Raw genomic sequence first — 18,228 nt, 5'->3', positions numbered from 1 at the left:
ATTCTCCCACAATGCACAAATGAAATAGAGGAGCTGCTCACAGCTGTATGTTTACTGTAAGTTGAGTATGATTGTTCTGACTATGGTGCCAACTCGACCTGGATAATCAGCAGAAAATAAATGAATAGATAGATGAATACACACAGAAAAATTGGGGCTAAAATGAGAGATTATACCTGGTTTATACTTCCTGCATACTGTATTTCTGGAACTTACCACACTTTTCCCTCCTTATTTTATCTCTAAACACACATGCTCATGCTCATCTGCCTCAAGTTTCATCTGACTCTTTTTCTCCCTGCGCCTCTCACCACTATGATTCACACTCAGTCCTTCTCACTCAGTTTTAATGTCACTGTCATTCACTGTTACTGCGCTGATGTGAACTCTCACTCTTTCCCACATTATCTCCCTGGCTGTATCATTAGCTCACACTTCCATCTTGCTCTGTCTTTGTCTTTCACTCATCCACCCCCACAGTCCTTAGCTTGGATAATAGATGATGGATTATAAATGATGGAACTTGCCCAGCTTGCCCAGAGCTTGCACCAGCTCTTTTTTTTTCTTCCTTTCTTCCTGAATATGGCATGCCGCACTCCTCTGACTGTGTCCTTGCTTTGCATCATCTCTACTGAAAATTAAAAACTGTTGCCATGAAGAGATAGCTCATAACCTTGTCTCCAGATGTTATTGTCTATATCAGTGGTTTCAAACTCAACTTCACTAAGGGCCACACTGGAAAATGACAATCACATTAAGGGCCAGACATGTTTAGTTTATTAACATGCTTTTATTTATTCAAAAGTCAAATATTTTTACTGTATTGTTGCATGTCTCATATAGCTTTGTTATTTACAGTTTGGCCGACATAAAGCTCTAAAAAAGTCAGCAAAAAAGTTCCTCTGCCATCATAGAGCTTAGCAAATTGAGCAAAAAAATGATTACCTATTTTACAGCATCCTGTTTCACACCCTGAATATGCAAACCCACAAATTGTGCTTGTGAGTGTCGCGTAATTACAGTTTGAAAACAGTTTCCCGTCTTTTTTGTTTGGCGCACATCTAGGTGAGCCAAAATTTATTGTGAACCTACAACCCGTTCTCACTCCCAACTCGTAAAATACAGACGCTTGGGCAGTGTCTCTCAGCATCAGATATTGACGCAAAAAGCATCCTTTAGTGTCTGTATGGAACGCACTGGGCAGAGCAGCAGCTCCACTGCGGCACTGTAAGTTGAAGTTGTTTTAAGAGCGACGGTAACAAGTAGTATGAAAGACCGAAAATCTGCATAAGTTGGGTTGTTCGATGGGTCAAACAACACAGGACTTTCACCCAGGATACAGGGGTTCATGTCCCGTTCTTGTCCCGCGTGTCACTGAAACGTACATTTTATAACCCCTCCCACCATCTTTTCCTAAACCTAACTGTCCCTTTCTTGTGCCATATGTCAGTTAAATGTACGTCTCGACCCAGAGCATAAAAAGTGACGTCAAGAGTCCTGACCAAGCGCATCTAAATGAGACGCTAAAGGAGACTTTTAACGTCAATAACTAACGCACATGACCAAGCATCGCTTTTTGACGCGATGGGAGTGAGAATGTTATCCTAAATTGATATGCAGGGCCGGATCAAAACTTGCGAGGGGCTGGATTTGGCCCGGGGGCCTTGAGTTTGACACGTGATCTATATAATTGTACAGCTGATTAATATTGGAGCTTACATTAAAAAAAAAAAATGTATGGCTTTCTTGTAGAGAAATTATTAAAAAACATGAAGGGAAAAAGACTTCAATATTTTGCAGTTTGAACACGACTCTGAAAGGTTTAATCGATGTCACAGAACAAAGCTGCCAGCATGTTCTGAATAGCAAAAGTTTTGCAGATTTAAATTATTTGGGTCTCATTTATGGATGTGAAATAGTTTCCAAGTTAAGAACTTGAGAGAAAAGAGTGGAATAAAAAAAATAAAAAAAACTGGAAGACCTGGCTTTCACCAGGTTCGTGTTAGTTTAACATTTATTTACATGGAGCATTTTGCACAGTGATTTCTCTTTCTGTCTTCGGTGGCCTCCAGTCAAACGGTGCCACAAATGCTGTTCTGGCAACTGTGAGGCTACGCATTCAGCTTACAGTTTGCATGTGCTAAATACAGTACACACAAAGATGTGGCATGACAAGATAACAACCACTAATAGCATAGCACACTAAATTACAGAGAACAAGACACATCATTAAACAATCTCTCATCTGAACGTCTCGCATGACAATGTATCAGACGCTGACTACGTCATATCTCTAACATTGTTATTGCAGACCTTTTAGCATAGCTGTAGATAAGCAAGGCTGCAGTTGAATTAAGTATAATCCTTTTGTTCATGTTATCTGTCACCTAACCTTTATCCTTCTGTCTGCCATCTGCTGTTTAAAAAAGTGTCAATCAATATCCAGAGTTGTACGTTAATGTAGAAATGCATGCTCCTACTATGTAAGTATGTATTTCAAAACACAATACACATTGTTTAACAGGGTTCCGGTTTGTGCTTATCTTCTGAAAATCTTGAATATCCACAGAGAGTACAATCTGTGGAGCAGGTTTTGAAAGGATGAAAAAAATGACAAAAATTGCCATCCACAGGCGACTTCCTAAATGTAGTGCAGTCAAAGAGGGAAGAACTGATAAGAACATTTTCAAAACTTAAAGGGTAACTACTGTTTTTTTTTTCCAACGAGGGGCCCGTTTCAGGAAGGAGGTTTAACAAACTCTGAGTCTAACCCTGAACTCTGAGTTGATTTACCCTGAGATGGGAAACTGAGTTTTTGGTTCCAGAACAGCTGATTTGAGTTGGTTCAATCAACTCAGAGTAGGTTCACTCAGAGTTAAGTGCGTGCACCACCACTATAAAAAGGCAGCATAAATGGAGCAATGATACTATGATTCACCATGGCATAAACAAACTGGTCGGCGGAAATACTTATGCGCACATACAGAGAGTTTGAACATATATTTCGTTAAAAAAGCAACACAGTGGCTTCTGCAAAAGAGAGAGAATTTGCGTGGGAGAAAACTGCTGCAAGAGTAAATTCATAAGTTCCAATATAGTGTATTCATTTCATATTTAATCATAAGTATAATATTACTGGTGAAATGGTATTGAACCTATAATCTATTTAATTTAGGTGCAATCCTGCGGGTGAAAAAGTCCTAGGCCTACTAATCCCATTCTGAGGTGCAGCACCATCATTAACTGAATTATAATTCATAATCTTTTATTTCAAAGGGTTTACATCTTTCACCTGCAATACTGTGGAACTCCTTTTTAATGGGTCCTACTGGTTTGTGTCCAGGGAACACTACAAGAACGTTTAAAAAACGTTTCAGAGCGACATTATTCTGACGGCGCTTTGCTACAGTGGCTTTACTAATATGCTCCGCATCACCAATGTTGTAAAGAAAACTGCCATTTGCAAAAAAACATAATGTGACACAAAGAATGTGCTGGGATGTAAGAGCATGTCCACGATGGGTGACGTTAGTGATATGAGGACGGATAAGGGTATGTAGGCTACATAACTGATAGACTGGGAAGAAAAACACTGCCGTTCAAATAGGTAGGCTAGTATCTGGAAATGAAAATGCATCTATAGTCGGGGCCTCAATATCATCTCCTGAAGTATGTTTAACTACTGTAACTTTAGCAAAGTAATACAGCTTCTTCAACGGGATCGTCGACAAAAGGAAATGCCATGTTTTGAGAAAAAAAAGAAAAAAAAACGTTTTTTAGTCTGCCTATCACAGTTAATAAACCAACCCTGTTTTTTTATTCATGCAGATAACAAACTGCGCTAAAATGCATCTGATACAGACTGAATGAATGAATGAGGAAATGAAAGAGCACTGTGTTAGAGGGAGGAGACTGAGAGAAACTCGAGGTTTATTGAAGAAAACCTGCTCCCGACCAAGTTAGGTTCACTGGTTCAGTTACCATAGTAACTGACTCTGAGGTTAAGTTACCTCTCTTTCTGAAACGGGCTGGAGTTACCCCTCTCTCTCAAGTTTGATTAACCTCCCTTTCTGAAACAGAAAAGTCAGAGTTCCCTTCATCTCAGGGTTAACGTCACCGACGATCGCAATGGTTGCTCAGAACTGAGGCTCCGCATCCACCTCCACATTTTCATTAAAAACCAGGTCTATTCTTTCTTATTCAATGTCAACCATTTTATTTGTTACCACTGTAACTAAGTGGAATGCCTGCAGGAGCAAAGAAGCAGGTCTCACTGCCGTTTACCCGAGTGCAGAGGTCTACTAACATGGCGACGGCTAGCATGGCTGCTGATGTTAACGCAGACCTACACATGGAGAACGTTATGGCCAAGGTCCTGGAAAAGCAACAAGATATGCTTCGGTCAGTGGTCCGCATCGCAGTGAAGGAAGCGTTGACTGAAATTGACACCTCGCTGCAACACATCAGGACAGAGCTTGAGAGGCAGGGAGCTACGGTACGGGACCTGGTGCAACGACTAGACGAGACGCAGGGAGACAACAGGCAGATGAGAAACACGGTGAAAGCCTGCATTGATGACCAGAAGAAATTTGAGTTTAAGCTAGCCGAAATGGAGGACAGATCGAGATTCAACAATGTGCGCATCATTGGACTGAAAGAGGGCAGCAAAAAAAGACGACTCAGTTGTATTCCTGCAAAATCAGCTACCAGTGTGGATCCCCTCTTTACAGAACAGAGCTACCATCAAAATTGACAGCGCACACAGAATCTACAGCAAGGGTACAATGACACATACACTAATTTTCAGGTGTTTGAGATACCAGGCCTGATTTGTGATTCCAACGCAACGCTGCGCTTTAAAGGAGAACTCCGGGCAATTTTTACATTAATCTTGATCGCTATACGTATGTGAGTACTGTCGATAGCAAAAAAAACGAGCCAAATCGGTGGTTAGCAACACGGAGCTGCTGCAGCTAATGCTGAGAGCTCCCACTTAGCTAAAATGGCAGTTTTGGGGCCATAAAGAGTGCCTTTGTGCCTCTTAACAGACACAAAATACAATTAAAATGTCTGTGCAACATGAACAGGGCCCTTACATGACAACAAGATGCATTTTCAACTCAGACATTGTTTAAATTCACCTACCTTATTATCTGCTAGCTGCCGTCTGGGATGAGTGAGTGTGTTCAGCCAGGCTTCGGTAATAATCATCAAGCAGCAGTTCCGTGTGTATTTGTAGCATATATATCCATTTTGTGTGCGATTGATCTGGCGTTGGTGAGTAGGAGTCTCGACAGTGGCGAACTGTGTGGTAGTTGCCTTAGCCAGGCTAGCAGGCCCGACCGGCATCCTTCTACTTCCTCCCCGCATTCCTTGCCTGCCGCGGCCCGACAACAATCCTGGTCGCTGCTCTGGTGGATGTCCTCCAGAGGACAGTTCATGCTTTCGTGGTGAATTGAGCACTGTAGTGGTTATGATCATATCAGTGACTATGTAACTACATGGAAACGGGCCAAATGATGCCTGTTTCTTGTACAGTAATAGCGTTACTGAAGGCTAGCTCTAGCTCCATAGTTACATTACTCCAAGCTTCTTCCCTTGTGAACACCTCCGCTCTTCACTCACTACGCTCCGATCTGCACGCTGCTTTTTACCTTTTCCTGCTACAACTGAATTCCCATGAGACTTCAGCGCAAGACTACAGCTAGCCTTCTGTAACGCTGTTACTTAACAAGGAACAGACATAATTTGGCCTGTTTCCATGTAGTTACATAGTCACTGATATGATCATAACCACTACATTGCTCAATAACCTATTTTTGATGGGGGAATAAACTTCAAAATTTCACCGCGAAAGCATGAACTGTCCTCTGGAGGACATCCACCAGATCAGCGGGCGCCCGTGGATTGTTGTCGGCCATGGCAGGCGAGGAATGCGGGGAGGAAGTAGAAGGATGCCGGTCGTGACTGCTAGCCTGGCTAAGGCAACTAAGTTCGCCACTGCCGAGACTCCTACTCACGAACGCCAGATGGATCACACACAAAATGGATATGTCACGGGGCGGAATTTGATTTTCTTGAAGCATGCTTTTACTTTGGATTTGCTGTGTTTTAAGTATTTTTTACCTTATGTTGTTGCATGCTTTTATTTTGAAATGTGTGGTGTGTGTTGCTTTTACTTCCGCCAGTGGACATGTAGCAATCAGGCTTAAGGACTTGCACCTGGGAGCCAGAGAGGGGATTGACAGGTTTTTAGATATAAAACGGGCAGAACAGCAACAGGAGGAGGACAGGAGGGAGGACTAGCAGTGCACGACGGAGAGACAGACAGAACGGACCAGAGAGAGGAGTGAGCGGTGATAGGGGGACGATGGGCTGGGGAGCAGAGCGGCCTGTGGTTGGTGAGTGTGATAGAGCTGTCTAATGTGTGAGCCTACCTTCCACGGCGTTCCTCTGGGCGCGCCATGACAGAGTTCATGGGGGAAAAGGGAGGGTAAGGCCCCGTTCGACTACACCCTGGAGATTGCAGGCTGGCAACGCTCCCCAGTCCCCGCAACAGACTCGTCCCCCCTCAGGCCAGCCGTCACTCAATATGTGCGTGTGTGTGGCACGGAGGACACAGAGAGCACAGCAGCACACGAGGGAGGACGCAGAGTACAACGGACGGAACGGAGCAGACAGAACGGAGCAGACAGAGAGACACAGAGAACAGGATTTCAGTGAGGACAGCATCGTCCCTGGTCTGGAGGAGGCCTGAGAGTACACCGAGGAAAACTCAAACACCGATCGCTAGCGGCAACAGTGGGAGAAGGTGAAACTTCTCCCTTCCGCGTAAGTCTCTTTTAAGACCGATGTTTGTTGTAGTGTGTAGTGTACAAAGCTGTAGCAGTTTAAAGGACGTTTGATTGGCCTAGAGTTCTCCTTGCAGGCTAAGGCATAGATACCCGACCCGAGCCTGACGGGTCCCGACGGTACCCGACGGGCCGGGCCGGGTTCGGACAGATATTTAGAAATGATGGTCGGGTTCGGGTCGGGCTCGGTCACATCAGCGCGGTAAGGCATTTGTTGTAAAATGGTGCTGCGGCTCCTTTAAGAGAGCTCAGTGTGTGTGTAAAGTGAGCAGAAGAGAGCTAGAGAAAGAGGAAGCAGACGTGTAGATGCGACCGGAGCAGAGTTGGTGGAATAAGTTTAAGTTTTGTACACAGTGTGTGCGGTGTCCGAGATAAACCCCAGACTGAAAGCAAAGTTCATTCATCTGCTCACCAGAAACGGGATTTTAACCCCAACGTTATTCATTATATAACGTTGGCCCTGGAGGTAACCATTCTCCGCTGGTTTTCTGACCATGGTCGGAATCGAAGCAAGCAGGAAAGGTTAACACATTGAACATTTGAACAGCTTATTAACGTGAGCTTGTTGCCCCGTGTGCGCTGATGACCTCATCTGTTGACATTTCCGAATGCCTTCCAGCTGCTTAATAAAAGCTTTCACACAAACAAACGTACATGTGTCATTAGTATGAGAAAAAAAAAGGAGATTTTAACTGCGTCGGGCTCGGACATAAATATCATAATGCCTGACGGGCTCGGGCCGGGTTTGGTCACAGCTCTGTCGGGCTCGGGCCAGGTTCAGATGGAAAAATTCGGCCCGATCACGCCGAGGGGAGGAGGCAGGGAGAAGAAGCTGGTCGCCAGCAGAGACCCGTGGACTGTCCTCTTAACCTCCCACTCCTGTTCTGCTGCACTATTTTAACTTGGTTTTAGTTGGTTGTGCTTTTTGCTTTTAAATTCTTTTAAGGAGGAATTTTAATTGTTTTATGCTTTTTTTAAATAAATTTGTTATTCCTCTAACTGGTTTTACTCACTGTTTTAAACACCACTGGTTTTAGCTGCTCTCCCCTGATATAAAGGACCTGTTTTAATCTTTAGGAGTCTTTTATAGGAGTACAGCGTAAGTTACATGGTAAAGGCGTCTCAAACTTTCTTATTTATCCGGCAACCCTGAGAGTAACCCACCGAGGGAGAACGCTCACATTCACTGTAGGACGTGGACATGTTCTGTCGGGATCTGGAGGAGGACGTGACATCTGCGCGAGATCCGGACCGGGCCCTGTCATCGGACCCAGAGGGCGGCATGGGGACCTCTTGTCTGGTGCTGGAGCCGGGGCTGGCGGACCCAGCGGCTGTGGACTGGCGTATCTGGATTACTGTGCAAGTTTGACTCAAGGACACTGTATGTAAGTTTGGCAGCCTAGCTTTAAAGGAACGTTTAATTAGGCTGAAAACATGATGGACGCGGACTGTTCAGTTTATAGTCTATGTTTATTACTCTCACTAGGCTGGTGTGCTTTTTACATAGCCTAGCCTATTTCAGAACTTAAAAGCTGGTTTAAACATAGTATCCGTTTGGAAGCCAAGCTGTAAAGGAACATTTGGTTGAAAGAACATGATGAACATTCATCTTATAATCTATGCTTACTACTCCTACATGGCTGGTTTGTTTTTCACATAGCCTATTTCAGAACTTAATAGATGGTTGAGACCTAGTTCTAAGGTCTCGTAACATTGTTCATGTTTAACATAAGAATGCACTAGACCTGTGTTGTAGAGGTCTGATCGGGCCGAATTTTTCCATCTGAACCTGGCCCGAGCCCGACAGAGCTGTGACCGAACCCGGCCCGAGCCCGTCAGGCATTATGATATTTATGTCCGAGCCCGACGCAGTTAAAATCTCCTTTTTTTTTTCTCTCATACTAATGACACATGTACGTTTGTTTGTGTGAAAGCTTTTATTAAGCAGCTGGAAGGCATTCGGAAATGTCAACAGATGAGGTCATCAGCGCACACGGGGCAACAAGCTCACGTTAATAAGCTGTTCAAATGTTCAATGTGTTAACCTTTCCTGCTTGCTTCGATTCCGACCATGGTCAGAAAACCAGCGGAGACTGGTTACCTCCAGGGCCAACGTTATATAATGAATAACGTCGGGGTTAAAATCCCGTTTCTGGTGAGCAGATGAATGAACTTGGCTTTCAGTCTGGGGTTTATCTCGGACACCGCACACACTGTGTACAAAACTTAAACCTATTCCACCAACTCTGCTCTGGTCGCATCTACACGTCTTCCTCTTTCTCTAGCTCTCTTCTGCTCACTTTACACACACACACACACACACACACACTGAGCTCTCTTAAAGGAGCCGCAGCACCATTTTACAACAAATGCCTTACCGCGCTGATGTGACCGAGTCCGACCCGAACCCGACCATCATTTCTAAATATCTGTCTGAACCCGGCCCGGCCCGTCGGGTACCGTCGGGACCCGTCGGGCTCGGGTTGGGTATCTATGCCTTACTGTGTTGGAACCAAACAATGTGCTTAAGCTGATCTTGAGCAGAGAGCCTGTGACCCGAGAAACACGGTCAGGCTGGTGGAAGGTCTAAGAACTGCAAGCCGCGGCTTCACACAGTCAGGATTTTCTTGGTGTTTCATTGGCTGAGGCGACCATGCTCACCGCTAGGTGAACAAGGAGGATATAAGCGAATGCAGCCCGACAAACCCCGTCTTTCCCCTCGGTGACAAGCTGCCGAAAAGTCAACGGCATCATCTCGCAGAGGGTAAATTACCCTGTTTTTCCAAGTCGACTCTGACAGAGCTCAGAATCCAACTGCCGGACGGAGCTTTTCTGTTTCGTTAAATCACGGGCCCGTGTAACTCGCTTTCTGTTCATCGCGGAGGATCTGCCGAACAAACTAAGTGAACTACACATCCAAAGTAAGAGGCTTTATAGTGTTCTGGGCAGATTAGAACAGGGTGTATTATTAATGAGTAATTTGCTATTGTTGTTATTTGTGTTGCCATTAATGTGATCTGATTAATATGGTGCTATTGCTGCACGCTTTGATTATTAATCTGTTTGGCTGTGAATGTATTTCTGATCCCGATATTGTTGAACTGTAGCTTTTACTCCCTGCCGTGGGGAGTTTAATTACTGGACAAGTGGAGCCATAACCCTACCCTCTCTCTCTCTCTCTCACTCACTCACTCACTCACTCACTCACTCACTCACTCACTCTCTCACACACACACATCACATGCTTGTTATGTTGTAGTTTAAAAAAAGGTATATTGGTTTTAATTGATCGAAGGATTATTGATTGGCCATTGATTATTTTTGTTGCTTGGATTCACCCTTCCTTTTGTTCCTTTAAAGAATACCAGATAGATTAACCAAGTCAAGATCTGTATTCCTGGTCTTGTCTTGTTTTACTTCCTGTCTTTTGTTTTCCCGCCTGTTTGATTGTTCTGCCCCGCCCTGATTTGTTTCACCTGTTGTGTCACCTGTTTCTTGTTAGTCCTTGTTAACCTGTGTATTTAGTCTCTGTGTTGTCTTTGTCTTGTGTGGGAGCATTACGTTTCTGTTCGGAGGTTTCAAGGTCTGTCGTGGTCTGTACTGTTGTGTCTTAATATTTTTTGTCTCGTGTTCCTGTGGTTTTGTTTCCTGCCCAGGATTACTTTTGTAAATTATCTTTTTTTTAAAGAATTTTTTTTGGGCATTTTTAGGCCTTTATTTTCTAGTGATGGCGAACTGAAGCTTTCTGAACCAGTGAAGCTTTCAATCCAATTGTATCGAAAAAAGGTTCAATACTCGAAGCTTCAGAACTCTATGAGGACATCTAGTGGTGGAAGTTAAGGATAGCATTGTGTCACAAACTGTTTCACAGATATTATCCATGAATGTCTTTGAGTCGAAGATGAATACATTTTTAGTATGAATTCATGGATAAATAAATAATGACATAAATAACTAAGCCTATTTGGGACTTTGCATAAGTAAAAATGTAATTGCCTTCACAAAAAAAAACAACAAACCATAAAGTTAGGATTTTGGTTGTGTTTGTAAACAAATACATCAATTTGGGAGGGAAATGAATGAAGAACACATTGCACACACATTTCTGTGATTATATTGAGTACATAGCCTAGACTAGAGCAACTTTCTACTCGCTATAAACTCTTATAAACTTTCTACTCGCTATAAACTCTCTTTTATAAACTTTCTACTCGCTATAAACTTACTTGCAATAAACTCTCTACTATAAACTCTCTACTGGCTATAATAATCGCTATAATAATCTCTCTATTAACTAACTTTCCTGACTGTTGACTCTTCTACTGCAACAACCCACAAAGACGCACCCAGTGAACCGCTTTGAATTCAACTTCGAAGCAGTCACGTGGGGGGGTGTGAAACGAAGCTTCGGACGTCACTGGTCACGTGATTATCACAAAACGAATCAAGCTCCGATACAAAGCTTCATTCCAAATTGGTTCATTTCTTCGATACATGCCTCGGAGCAGGAGGTTCACGGGTAACATCACTATTATTTTCACAGGACAGATGAAGACATGAAAGGGGAGAGAGAGGGGGAATGACATGCAGCCAAGGGCCACAGCTCGGAGTCGAACCCACGGCCACTGCGTTGAGGAGTAAACCTCTACATATGTGCGCCCGCTCCACCAACAGAGCCAACCCGGCCACCGCAGAGATGATTTCTGATGAACTTTGTGACCCTATGTGTGAACTGGTGGAGGAAGGCTAACAATGATTGCCAGAAGGAGGCAATTTTGGCATTGGCTCGTCAGAAGGTTTTGGAAAAACCTTGGTTAAAGGACTCTGTTCCAAACTGGGTTACGGGCTTCATTTTTGCTCCAGCTCCTCCACCTACTAAAGGATTGTGTTGAGTCAAGCCTGTTAGCTCCACCAATGCTTCACTCAGTGAAGTACCAGCTCCTCATCAGATTCCGAGCCAGCTAGCACCCACTAGTCTGCCTGCTTCTAGGCCTGCTAGCATTGTGGCTACAGGTTCTCTGTTTTTGACCCCGCCTGCCCCTTTGCCTGATTCTCCCAGTCATTATGGGAAATACCTCCATAAAATTTCACTTTATGAGGTTTTTTAACATTAATATGAGTTCCCCCAGCCTGTTTATGGTCCCCAATTGGTTTAAAATGGTGATAGGTGTAAACCGAGCCCTGGGTATCCTGCTCTGCCTGTGAGAAAAAGTAAGCTCAGGTGAGCCATTCAGGAATCTGCTCGATATGTCGTCAAGGTTACCTCCCATTTCTCTGCTTTGCCCGCCTAGAGCATTTGGGCCCCGGCCATTAGAATTTCCAGGGTAGAGAGAGAGCCACCGTACCGTACGTGCGCCATTGTTTTTCATCGAGAGACATCATGACTAGCAAACGAGGGAAGCATGTTTGCTCAGTGTTTGGATGTTCAGAAGTACCCAAACATGTTTTTTCTGTTCCATCATCTGAGCCTGTGCAGAGCCAGTGGGTTAATTTTATTTTATCTGTAAATACGACGACAGAAATCCCCAAAGTTGTCTTAGTGTGCGAAAAACATTTCACCGACGACAGTTTCCTCAACTTGGGCCAATACAAAGCTGGCCTTGCTGATCGTCTGAGGTTAAAGCCTGGTGCGGTACCAACTCTTTGTGGCTCAGCTACAAACCTCGGACAGGTAAGTCAACTAACGCCATATTTTTTTGCTTCACTGCATATGGTTACCTAGGTTGTTACACTTAGAACGTGGCTGTAACATTAGCTAGCTCTGCAGCTAGCAGCCCAGTTACTGACGCTAATGTAAAGATGAATAGCATCAAGTATGTGTGTGAATCAGGGCTGCAGTAGCTACTGGAGTCCGGTCTTAGAGAAACACAGCTTGGACGGGGTTGTTCGCGCTAACGAACGTTAGCCCAACCGCGTTGGCCAAGCCTGCTAGGTAGCAAAATATTACGAATGCTTTCGGAGTTTCCTAGCTATATCTGCGTCTACGTTGTCAACATAAGACCTGGGTCGAAATGGGTGGGTTTTTGTTATGTTATACACACAGATAACTGGCTATAGTTAGCCTGTACGTATGCTAGCGGACATTAGCTAACTTTGCAGAGCCAGCCAGCAACTGCGGCAGTAGAATTTCGACGAGCTAACCATAACATTATTGTCGCCCACAATCAACCTCTGCTGCTAAAAGCATTTAACCTGCAATAATGTTTGAAATGGAGACACACATATTGTGCCTTTTCACGGAGATCCAGGCCATTATTTTAAAGCATAGCTAAACCAACCATAGGGGTGCACTCTGTAATACTGGTCACTTCTTTTCTACGGTACATCTGGAGTGAAGCTATATTGTCATTTAGTTGCTCAAATGCTGTGTACTAGTACCTAGCAGTGGTAATAGTGGATTGGTGTTTGTATCAGTTGTAACACTGCTGTTATGAGGTCTCATCATATGTCCTTCTGTTTTCTTTAGATCATTAGATTATATGATATCAAGGGGAATGGATATACATACAAATCGTGGGTGTTGTGACACTGTTTTTGCTTTTAGATCAACAAATAACCCAAAATTATTGTCTTGATACTGTCATGCATAAGATTATTTTTTCTGTCCTGGACTCCTGAACCTTTTTGGACTCGTTCTTGTCTTGGACTCAACAAAGTTGTCTTGTCTTGACAACAGCCCTGGTGTGAATACACACTGTAACGTGTGTGTTGTTCACTTCTTTGTTATTTGGATAACCGTTCTGCTTTTGGTGTTATGGCTCGTGCAATATCTGCCTATGCCATCTTTTAAATTATTGAGTGTGCACCTCTGCAAATATATACAAAGTAATAAATTGAGTGCTAATTTGACATTGTTGTCTGTACACAGGCCAGCACATCAACTGCTTCCATTAAGCTGCCTTTCTCAAGGGATGTTGCCTGCCAGACAGACCACCTGGAAACACGTACTATAGGCACACAGCTAGCCTTGAAGACTCTGCGGCCCCACTTTAGAAGTGAAGGTATGTACTTGCCCCCTTCAGTACATTTACTTTTCATGTACTCAGTAAGTATTCTGGCATTTGTCAATGCTTTCATTATGTGTTGTTTCATTGGACTTGCCTTTTTAAATTTTGGCCGTAGGTATCCAGGCAAGTGTCTCCTGCAGAGATTTTGGTGTGGGGCCCTCAAATGCAGACCCTTTGTGCCTGTCATTGACACCTATAAAGAGACCACCCACAAGGCCTCGTCTAGACCTTGATGAAGAGCTCGAGGACAATCCATTGGAGGACAGCTCTTTTGTGGGAGCTTCAAAGGGACAGGATTCCAGTTGTGATCCTGCCGACTCCATCACAGCATCGTTAGACTCTACGCTAAAGTCGTAAGTTACTGAGTGTGAAGATATGTATGCTCGTGATAACTTTCATAGTTTTTCTAAATTGTATGCCATTCTGACATAAAGGAATAGTCTCAGTGAGACTGTTGTTTTTATCAATACTTTTCGGACTGTTTATGTGCATAAAAATTGTTAAACCAGCTGCAAACAGGATGATGGTTTAAAGTACAGTCCAGATGAAAGCTCAATCTGTTTAACTCAAAATGAGATTTCCTTTCTTTGTTTTTTTTTTTTTTTTTTTTATACAGAGAAGATTCATCCACTTCCACCCACAACAGCAAAATATACATGGTGTATGAGAACTGCATCATGGAGTTGTTTAATGCATGTCCAGTCTGCACGCGGGCATGTGATGTGAAGACCCAAAGGCTGGGGACATTCCTGTCTGTGAAGCAGAACCATTGCACATTTACAAGACACTGGAATAGCCAGCCTGTCCTTGGGAGCACGCCAGCTGGAAATCTGCACCTTTCTGCTGCCGTGTACCTCAGTGGTGCATCTTTCATCAAAATTGAAAAGGTAAATGATGTGCAACTGTAGTTACTTTCACTGTGAATTACTTCCATTTAGATCAAATTACATGTATTATTTATCTCCCAAACCAACAGGTCTTCAAGGCAATGAAGCTACAGTTGTTTCAGTATGAAACATTTCGCCGCCATGCCAGATCTTTCATTGAACCGGCAGTTATTCACCACTGGAAAGTCACACAGGATGTGAATCTGCAGCGGCTAAGTCAGGAGGAAAAAGTAATCCTTGGTGGTGACATGAGAGCTGACTCACCAGGTATTGATACTTTATTGAATAAGTGTAGTTTATACATGGGTTAGATATTGTTTGAAGTTAAAAGAAGTGACCTAAATAAAATGCCAGACATAATAAGCATTAAATAATGATTACTAATGTCCCTATTTGAACAAAAACAGGCCACTCTGCAAAGTATGGGAGTTATACAACGATGGATCTCCAGAGTAACACCGTTGTGGACATTCAGTTGGTTCAGGTAATTTGCCCAAATTTATTTTGCAAAGGGGTTATTGGTTGGAATTTGAAAGTCGAAGTCTGTAATGCATTTTCTTTTAATATATTGTTTTCTGTATTAACAGAGCATGGAGAAAGAGGGCCTGACAAGGAGTCTAGCATTACTGGAGTCACGTGGCGTCAAACTTGATTGCATTGTCACTGATCGTCATCCACAAGTACAGAAGTTCCTCAGGGAGAGAAACATAACCCATTACTATGATGTCTGGCACATGGCAAAAGGTATATTGTCAATGCCAATATTGAGCTGATTGATGTCCATATTCCATTATAACATACAAAATCTATAATTTTTGCTCCAGCCTTTTCCTTTGTTTGACTTATTAGTGATATCCTTTTGGTGAGAAGGACCTGATGTTAGATTTTTTTAAAGCTTGCGTAAAGCTCCCATTTGGTGAAAAGACTTGTCCTTGCTGTGAAAATGTTGACACTGAGTAAATGTAAAAAAAAATGCTTTGAAATTGATTTTGAAATGCTACAATAGAGTAATTACTCAGTTTATGAGTATCTTAACTAAGTGTAATATATTTTGCTTTCGTTGTAGGAATTTCAAAGAAACTGGAAGCAATCAGTAAGCAGAAAGACTGTGAGAAACTCAAAAAGTGGATGAAAAGCATCAACAACCACATATACTGGACTGCAGCTGGCTCAACCTCCGGCCCAGAGAGAATCGCAAAGTGGACCGCGATCCTGAACCATGTTCGAGATGTCCACACACACGAGGATCCTCTTTACCCCGAGTGCGAGCATGTGATCCGCAAGACAACTGACGAGTAAATGGCTCCAAGCAGGTATTTCATCAATATAACAGGCTAAATGTAAAAACAGTAAACAGACAACTACACACACTGTAATTATTTAGTAATTTTCAGAAATTTACCAGAGATCATTGTTGTAATATTCTGTACTGAAAATGCGGACCGACCACAGGCCAAAACACAGGAAGGTGAACCTCTCTTCAAAATCTACTTTCCAAAGGCTAGGAAGGGAGAGTGCAGAGCTAAACCACAAAAGACAGAGCCAACCTTTGGTAAGGGTTCAATTAAAAAACACATTTTCGAATTGTAACATTTATTTCTCTTAATGAAAAGACAATTAAATACACAAACACAGTAAAAACAAAACGACAATTAAAAACAGAAATATGTTTGTGCTTTTGTTTTATGATACAGGTTATGTTGCTGACATGATGGACCTCATTTTTGAGGAAGTCTTTGTCAACCCTGCGCCATACACCGCTGCGCTGTTGGCCATCCCTGTCCCAGAGGACCTATCGGCGCAGTATGAGAAGCCAGACAAGGAGGAGGTCATTGCCAGCTTTGTGTCAAGGTTCAAACGGGGGCAGTTTAAACCCTACGTAGTGGCCTTCCTCATCAGGAAACTCGGAGCGGATGCGCAGGACCACACAAGCTGGAATTACGACCCGGATTCTGCGTCCCAGGAGGCCCCAGCACCAGCTCTGTTTTGTAAAAATAATTTCTTTTCCTCTGATGTAAATAAATCTGGACACTGTCTACACTATTGGATGAAAATTAAGCACACAATTTGTTGACTCAAGACAAGACTTTATTTTTTTATTTTAACTTCTGTAACAAAGCACAACTTACTGGTGTATTCCTCTCAATTGTAGAGGGCCATAGTCAGCTCTGTATATTTGGCCTGCATTCTGCAGAGAGTAGACATTCAAGCAGACAGGCTCAAATCCAGGATGGTCAACCATACATGTGAGCTGTTCTTTGACCTCCCGTAGCCTTCTAGTAACCTAATTATAATTTATAAATGGTAAGTGTCATTTCTAAGCACAATTAGTTGTCACGTGAATAGACAAAGTAGTTTACAATTTAGTGGTGACAATGCTCCTGAGGTGTCTCCAAACAGCAAATATTCTCAGCTTCTGTGGGCATGGTAGCACATTTTCCACAACGGCACCTATACAAAAAGGTAGATGTAATAATGGCGCTGGATAGTGTCTATAGCTGATATTTTATTATATATAGGAAACATTTCCGGGGTAAATCATGGGTTATGTGTAACATGACTGCAATATACAGTACATGGCCTAATTACAAAATGAGCCATAGTGCAGTATTCTCTAAAATAGAAACATTACTGATTAAGACTGATATAGATGCTAATACAGCTTTAGAATTATTGCAACATGAAAAGCCAACAACGCAGGCTGTAACAGCATACATAAACAAACCAACTAAAGTACCATATCCAGACACGATTAAAAAAATAAACCAAAGTACAGTCTTCTCTAAAATACAAAGATTACTGATATGACTGATATAGATGCTAATACAGCTTTAGAACGCTAGGAAATTACAGCAACATGAAAAACCAACAATGTAGGCTAGCGTTAGCTACATGATAATAACTATAACAGCATACATAAACAAACCAACTAAAGTACTGTATCCAGACACAATATTTTAAACTAACCATTCAGAGACCTGTTGTTGTTGTAGCCGCAGAGTTGCAGCTTCTCCCTCCAGACCAGATTCTGGGTCAAACTGGAAAGCTTCAACGACTGCGAGTCTACAAGCCATTGCGATACATCCACTGTAAACATTAGCGCATGGTGCCGTGGCCAGTTGGTCAAGGCCACACCCCCACCCTTCACCTTGCCCTGCCAATCTCCTCATTAGCATTTAAAGCTACAGACACCGAAATGGCACGTCCTGAAGAAAGCTCATTGAGGGAATGAAACTAGTGGCTGTAATTCTGCATCAAGGCTGAATTAGGGGAAAGACACTACATATACTGTATCAGGGGACCACTGAGGCCTATATAAAAGCACCCAAAGACCACCATGTCATAGGACCTTTAAGTTTCTCCACCTGGAGGAGAGCCAGAGGCTTATATGACTTTGTTCCAATATTTTGCTATGTGTGCTAGAAGGACTGAGGAGGCCGAAGCAGCCAGCCTTCTAGCTGGTAAGGAAAGGTCCAGTGCAGC

At 43.0% G+C, this 18,228-nt stretch overlaps 3 long non-coding RNA genes across 4 annotated transcripts; all 3 read left to right on the top strand.

The window, feature by feature from the left end:
- The first annotated feature begins 12,322 nt into the window (after window positions 1-12,322).
- On the top strand, window positions 12,323-14,044 carry LOC116067400. Of its 2 annotated transcripts, none has more exons than XR_004898987.1 (3): window positions 12,323-12,522; window positions 13,720-13,852; window positions 13,974-14,044. It is a non-coding gene; the product is annotated as an uncharacterized LOC116067400 (long non-coding RNA). The 2 variants fall into 2 exon arrangements; XR_004898988.1 differs by lacking the exon at window positions 12,323-12,522 and adding an exon at window positions 12,780-12,866.
- Window positions 14,045-14,634: 590 nt separating this feature from the next.
- LOC118496425 lies at window positions 14,635-15,255 on the top strand. Its single transcript, XR_004898986.1, has 3 exons — window positions 14,635-14,745; window positions 14,835-15,012; window positions 15,153-15,255. It is a non-coding gene; the product is annotated as an uncharacterized LOC118496425 (long non-coding RNA).
- Window positions 15,256-15,336: 81 nt separating this feature from the next.
- On the top strand, window positions 15,337-16,037 carry LOC116067404. Its single transcript, XR_004109199.2, has 2 exons — window positions 15,337-15,489; window positions 15,812-16,037. It is a non-coding gene; the product is annotated as an uncharacterized LOC116067404 (long non-coding RNA).
- The last annotated feature ends 2,191 nt before the right edge of the window (window positions 16,038-18,228 follow it).

This window comes from Sander lucioperca, chromosome 12 (assembly GCF_008315115.2).
Source record: "Sander lucioperca isolate FBNREF2018 chromosome 12, SLUC_FBN_1.2, whole genome shotgun sequence".
Taxonomy (NCBI): Eukaryota; Metazoa; Chordata; class Actinopteri; order Perciformes; family Percidae; genus Sander; species Sander lucioperca.
This window is presented reverse-complemented; position numbering and strand designations above follow the sequence as displayed.